At 30.2% G+C, this 7,228-nt stretch overlaps 1 long non-coding RNA gene across 1 annotated transcript; it reads right to left on the minus strand.

Moving 5' to 3' along the window:
• Positions 1-3,147: 3,147 nt before the first annotated feature.
• On the minus strand, positions 3,148-7,170 carry LOC147806205 (uncharacterized). Its single transcript, XR_015435866.1, has 3 exons — positions 6,864-7,170; positions 6,390-6,595; positions 3,148-4,108 (listed from the first exon to the last, which is right to left on the minus strand). It is a non-coding gene; the product is annotated as an uncharacterized LOC147806205 (long non-coding RNA).
• Between the last annotated feature and the right edge of the window lie 58 nt (positions 7,171-7,228).

Consider the following 7,228-nt stretch of genomic DNA (forward strand, 5'->3'; position numbering starts at 1 on the left):
GTCGACGATATTTTAAGTTACGAAGAAGTCAGACAAAAAAAAAAGTACTTTCTCTGAATAAACATATACCATTTTTGGAAGGCTACAGACAGATTTACGAACCCCCTAAATATAGGAGGAAGCGGCAACAATTTATAGCCAGGAGAAGTTAATGTTATAAATCTTACTATTTTGTGTATTTCGCTACATCTCGAGAACTTTTAAAGCAAATTAGATAATTCAATGCAAAAAATTAATTTTTAGTGAACTTTCATTATTTTATTCAATAATGGTTGAAAAACTTTTTAAAAGTAGGTATACAATTCTTTGCACCCATTTTAAAAATTATAATTTTACAAGACAAAATTTGAACGAAATCGATCGAATAGTTCCTGAGCGATCGAAGTTTAAATATCTAGCCCTTTTGAAATTCAATTTCTAAGAGACTATTCGACTGATTTCGCTCAAATTTTGTATTTTGCCATGTAAAATTATATTATTTAAAAACTGATGCAAAAAAACTTGATAACTTTTCAAAAGTTTTTTTTACCAAAATTGAATAAAATAATAAAAAATAATGAAAGTTTACTAAAAATTATTTTTGGATAAATGAATTTTATAAGTGTGTGAAAATTTTCTTCGATTCGCTTAAAAAATTTTGATGTAACACAATGCGTAAAGTAAAATTAACATTAAGAGGTCCAAACTTTGGAGCACTTTCTTGACCGCCATATTTCATGGACTGCTGCTACCCGTATATTTTGGGGTCTAGAAATCCAAATCCGTCAAAAATGGTATGCTTATTGGAAGAAAGTGCGATTTCTATTTAATTTTGGCACTTAAAATATCGTCTGTACTAAAATTAGCACATTTGAGGTCACCATGGTGACCTCAAATGTGCTTATTTTAGTACAGACTTGCAAGTCCTAGACATCTTATCATCAAATCAAAAGTTATTCAGGGTGGTCCAGTTCGTTGTTTTTTTCCTTTTGTTGCGCATTGTACATTCCAGGCTGAAAAACGATTGGAATGTATGTTACGATACATTTCAGGACAAACATCCCTTTCTGCTATTAAAGGATAGTCAATTCGTTTTTACTATGGCAAAATATTTTCAGTTTAAAATAGCTTTGCTTCTAATCTTGATGGTTGAAGGCATATCAGTTTCAGGGACAGGGGCAATGTTTTAAAAGCGTACTTGTTTGTACAGTTAGATCGGATCATGATCAATTTCCAAGAATTTCTCTTTTGTGTTAAACTAAAACTACATATGTAACTAATGGATGAAGGGTCATATTACTTCCTAATTCAGTCAGGATGCAAAAAAAAAAAAAGGTATGTTTTTTTTCTTCCATAATTTTAGTCTATTTCAGATTTTTCCTTTTTTTTCAATATTTCTTAGTTTACTTAGAATGTATTTAAAATTTTATACATACCTATGATGACCAGGAGAAGTAATTAAAATTTACAAATACAGTAAATCCTGTTTCTGTGCGGTCCTTATTTATGCGATTTTGGTTTTGTGCGATTTATTTTTATGCGGTATATGAATCTTAGCGGCGTTACCGCCAGTTTAATTTTTCCTATCAATGTACATATACATGTTGTGGACGAACTCTGATTACGTGGTCTCTCCTTGACAACGATGTATCTGGACTTCGCGATGCTCTGTTCATTTACTTTAAACAATCTCTTGATAAGGCAGAGTCAGTTACGTACATACGAGGGTCACTCTGAAATTTTTGAGATACAATTTGGTGTTTAAAGTTACACTTCATGAGGTTTACAAGCAATTGACCAGTCGACCGTCGTCATAAAACTGATCACCGATTTTATGGTACTAAGAAACAAATCAATTGAAATCCTATCTTCAAGCTATTGTTAACCATTTCAGAAGATGCGCGTTTTGCTTACGACGAGTAGCAAACTATTTAACGCATAATTTGAAAACTTTTCCATGTACATGGACAATGAAGAATTATTTTTAAAATTTCTTTAGGTCTAATTTAATTGAAAGCATTCTCTCATAAATCATTGATGTATTTTATTTAAGTCCAACTTTTTTTATGCGGTCCCTAAGCACCGCATAAATTTTTTTTTTTAGGTACTATATCGTACAAAGTTGTTTGTTATACGTAATAACTTATAATTTTTTTTGTATCATTTCTTTTATGCGGTCCCTATCCAACGCACAAAAAAAGGTTTTACTGTATGTTTTTCTTGAGTTTATGATTATAATAACCATTTACTAATAAAAAATAAATATTTATCAGGAATATAAGCTTATAAAGTATCTGGCTCTCCCTTACAAACAAATGAAATAAACTGTGTTTTTAAGTTTCGCCTTTGAAAATTTGATTTCCAGAAACTTCTGTGATCAATGATTTTTTGAAACGTCTGAACCTTCGATCTTAGGATCACTGTTAGCAAAAAATTCGGGATTTTTCCAGAGCGTAATCAGCCCTGCCTATTGACAAAACAAGTTACGATTACTTTTGGACCACTGAAAGCTAAATTTGTCACTTTACCACTTAAGAGAATTATTGTAAATAAACTTAGAATTTTTTCTGCCTTACGGGTAGAAGTCTCAAATTTCAACTGAATTGCTATAGATCTGTGTCTGATGCGCAAAAAACTAAACATCTTCAAAGTTACAAAATAATCCTTTAAGTGTTTCTTGAGAAATTTAAAGCACTTGTTTTTTGAACCTGGGACATAGTATAAAATGTCCCTTCACTAACCTGGAGTAGACACAAAAATAAGTTAAAAAATAAAATTGTGTGAAGATAAACTGCTGGAATCTTAAGTAACTCAGATTTATTTGTATTGTCATTTAAGATTTAAAATTAATTAAATACGATTTAATTTTTTCAGTGCCTGTATCAAAGTAATACCATGTTTGGTACTATATATGTTTGATATTATACATATGTTGTGGAGGTTAAAATTTTTTAAGTTCCACTTATTTAAATTAAGAATCTAATATAAAAGATAATTTTCAAAGTAAAATCTTCATAAAACAGAGGAAGTTGATAAATAGGAATTTTATAATCAATATTTAAAGATTAAGTGTAGGAAAGAAAGGAGTAGATTTTTTAAAAATTTATTTTTGAAACATTTCTATAAATACAAAACCTTGTATATTATCAAAATTTCATCAAACACAAATGCAGGAAGAAACTAAACTTTTATTGGACAAAAATGTAGCAGATTTAAAAAACTAAATATAAATTTATACAATTAGGATTAGAAGCAAGCAATCACAAAGTTGAAAGAAACATATACTACATAAATTACAGTTAAAAGGAACATACTGAATGCAAATTTATTGAAAGTAAAGTACTATTCTCTCAAAATAGGTAACACCTATACCTAGAAACTTAATTATTTAACAACTTGGTGGGAAAATTTATGTCATTGAAGTCCATCAGAAATTAATAATGAAAGGTAAATGATGAGTTTTTATGTGGACATTTACTTGAAATTTGACAATGGTTAAACAAATATTTTTTAAAAAAAAGCAATAAAAATTACTAATTAAGAAATAAAGTTTGTTTCAGAATTAAAAAAAATATAAAGTTGGCTTACACATGACAAATATTTATTCAAAATTGGCTTACACATGACAAATATCTATTCAAAATATATCTCACAGGAAGAAAATCAAAATAAGCTAAAAAAAAAGTCTAAAAAGTTTAGATTTTGAACAATACTTTTGCCCTGGAGGCTGCAGAGGGCCGCCACAGGAATAGTGATACCACTGCGAATAAGAGTCGCACAAAATAGTATCACCATACCGCAATCTTGTTTGCATGAATAACATTCCCATGTCATCATTCTCGATTTTGTAAAATCACATTTTTAACCAATAGCCACCCATCAGAAGTAAAGAACAGCTTCACTTCATTAATTTCAACACATGATTCCATACAAGAAGAAACCTTCTCTATACCACATTCTATAGCAGCTTCTTCTTCAAAATGCCTTTATTTATGGTCTTCGATAATGTCTCTTCATCTACAAAGCAGTTCATAAGCATATTTTTTTCCCTCCAAAACTGCTTTTCTTGTAAAAGGAGTGGGCCTATTACCTTTCTTCCTCTTCAAACCAACAACTTTTGTCGTTAAACCTAAAAATATACAATATTTTAAGAAAAAAAAAAAAGCTAGATAAAAGAAATCATTGCAGAAGATAAAAATTGCTAAAATAAAAATAAAGTAGTTTTTAAGGACGATGGGAACCCGGCATAAATAATAGAATTAATTTTTGGGCCATTTAATGAGTGATTTTTTTTTAAATATGCAAAACAAAACAAAAAAAAAAGGAAAATTTTTTTTTAATTTTAGAAAGAATTTCTAAATTATGTATTGTAATCTCATTTGCTAAATTGTGCAGTTAGAAAAGCTAAGGAAGGGAAAATAATAAATCTGACCAAATTGAAATTGTTTTAATGCAAGATTAATATACTTGTTCCTTTCACATTATTGTTGCATTTATATTTTATAATGTTAGAGTTAAAAATTGTGTCTTTAACAATAAAAAAGATTCAAATACAGTGGTACCTTGAGATACGAATGCCCTTACATACGAGTTATTTGAGATACGAGGAATGGCCTTGCAAGCCCTTCTCGTCCTCGACAATGCTCCCGTTCACCCACCGAGCCTCGAAGTCTATAGCCGAAAATTGTGCTGTCGGCTAAGTCCGTAGCTTTGAAGGATTCGAACTCGAAGTGCCAGCGGAGGAGGAGATTGTGCCTCTGAGAAAATCCATGGACCTGGTGATGGGTGAGCATTCGGGCGTACTGCAAGAAATTGGACTCGAGGAAGAACCAGAGGTGGAGGAGGTTATCTCTACAAATGAGATAAAAGAATTCTTGGAAATGTGGAAGAGAATTTCACAGTTCGTGGAAAAGAAACACCCTGAAAAAGTTGAAACTGGTAGTACATCGGAGCTATTTAATGAGACTTGCCTAACTCATTTCTCCAGCATTCTGAAAAGGAAGAAACAAACCTCCTTGGACAGTTTTTAAATCTGGCTAAAAAAGCAAAGACCAGTGAAGAGAAAAGCAGTGACTAAAATTAAGCATATAGTAGCATTTAAGTTGTGTGTAAGTTGCATTTAAGTAACCAAAATACAAATATGCATGTACACTTTATAAAAGCAGTTTTTTCTGCTTTACATTCTCTTTTATTATGTTTTTATATAGTATTTGTCATTTATAAATACATTTTTCTTATTCAAAAACACACAACAAAAACAATTGAGGGTAGCATTTTTGGGGATGGAACGGATTAATGGCATTTCAATGGGCAAAATTGCTTTGAGATACGAGCAAGGTTAGGGAATGAATTAAACTCGTATCCCGAGGTATCACTGTATATGTATTAGTGAGTTGGTGATGATGCGGTATTTAAACTCCTTTTAATTTTGTTATATGCATTTTATATTAACTTTTTGGATTTATTTCTATTTTTAAGCTTTTACAATACTATTTAAATAAAAATATTTACACAGTAAAACTTATAAAAAAAGATCATTATCATAAAAAATATTATGTCATAATTTAAAGTGAATAAAGATATTTAAAGAAAGATGAATTATATTAAATGTCAGCACAAAATCACTATTTATGATAATAACACTCCGAATATATTCTTCCTCAATCGGAAACAAATTGTTTACTAATATAATACTATTATAAGGATCATGCATTAAATTATTAAAAAAATTATATTGTTATAACAGTTTGCATAACTAAAGTCAATGTACTTGCTTTACTTACAAGTATTTCATTGAATTTATTTTTAGAACACAAACATTAAATTTGCCTCAAAACTTATTTTACTTGGCCAAAAACAAATTCAGAATTTGAATTTTCTATGTGTCTTTGCTTCTAACCATATTTTATGGATACATGAAATTTAAAGCAAGGACTGCATATGAAAATTTACTATGCTCTTATATATAACTAAAATACATTTGACATTATGGCAAGGTAAAAAAACAGGGGATATTTCGTATTATGATCTGGCGAAGCAACTACAATTGCCAAGGTGCCAAACAGATTTTAAACTTGCAAATTTTTTAAAAAATATATGTAGATAATTGCCTAGGGGTAACTACAAGTATACCCTACGAGTCAGTCCCTTTCTATGACATTGCTTTTAGTTTCTCGCGGGTCACTGCCCGGAAGTTTCCTGGACTTTGCGATTACTCTGCCGCAGATCACGATACAGAAATCTCCATTAACAACAGTTTGAGCAACAACAATAAGTTCAAATAGATATTATAATATTCACACGTAAGTCAGTGTAAATCACTCTGAGTAACAAAATAATTTCTTAACTATACAAACAATATTATGATAGAAAATGGAGATAATTAGAGTAAATGTAGGAAAATTTTTTACCTATATGAAATGGAACAGAAATATAGACACTTGGAGATTCACATATTTTTGAACTTTCTCTTGGTGCTCAACAGCTATCAGGCTTACTTTAGGCGAAGAACGGAACAAAGATTCGGAGAGGACATGGTCATGATCCTCATTCATTGATTTTATCTGCAAAAATTGTTTATCTGGAGACAGCAGCTGGACAATTTTGAGTAAAGGTTCTGGAAAATAAATTTTTTTTTAAACAAACTACGTATAAAAAATGTATAAACTAAACTCTATAAGGGCTTGCAGACACAATATAAAATAATAGATAGCAGGTCAGAGAACATATAAAACAAGAGTGTTAAATTGTTCTTTACAAGGTGTATAGTGACTATTGACATGGTGACATCAGGAACGATGTTGCTAATCAATTAACACATTTTAAATAATTCATTTTAAATAACACATTTTAAAAATTAATTAAACAATACAAAATTTACTTACTTGGATTGGCGACTGTTATCTGTACATTTTTTTTAATGAATTCTTCCACCATGTGTATTTCAATTCCAGCGGAGCCTTATCAAATTTTTTAAATTTCTTTGAAGCATTTTGTAAAGTTTTCGCTTCTCTCTTCCAGAAGATTGTCCTTTTTTCTTTTTCAAATTCATGAATGGCTATTTGTTATTCTTCATATGAAGAAAATCAAGATGCTACAAAAATTGTAGCTGCCTTGACTACGATAAACAGAGCTAAATTATTTTTGAAAAAAAAAATCGGAGAGTCACGTGGACAGATACGCTTTATGATTGGTTAAAAATTTGATCGGTAAGATAGCAAAATGAATTTTACTGCGCCGATAATCGGTG

Source organism: Parasteatoda tepidariorum, chromosome 8, assembly GCF_982258835.1.
Source record: "Parasteatoda tepidariorum strain Cologne lab strain chromosome 8, Ptep-v5.0, whole genome shotgun sequence".
NCBI classification, from domain to species: Eukaryota; Metazoa; Arthropoda; class Arachnida; order Araneae; family Theridiidae; genus Parasteatoda; species Parasteatoda tepidariorum.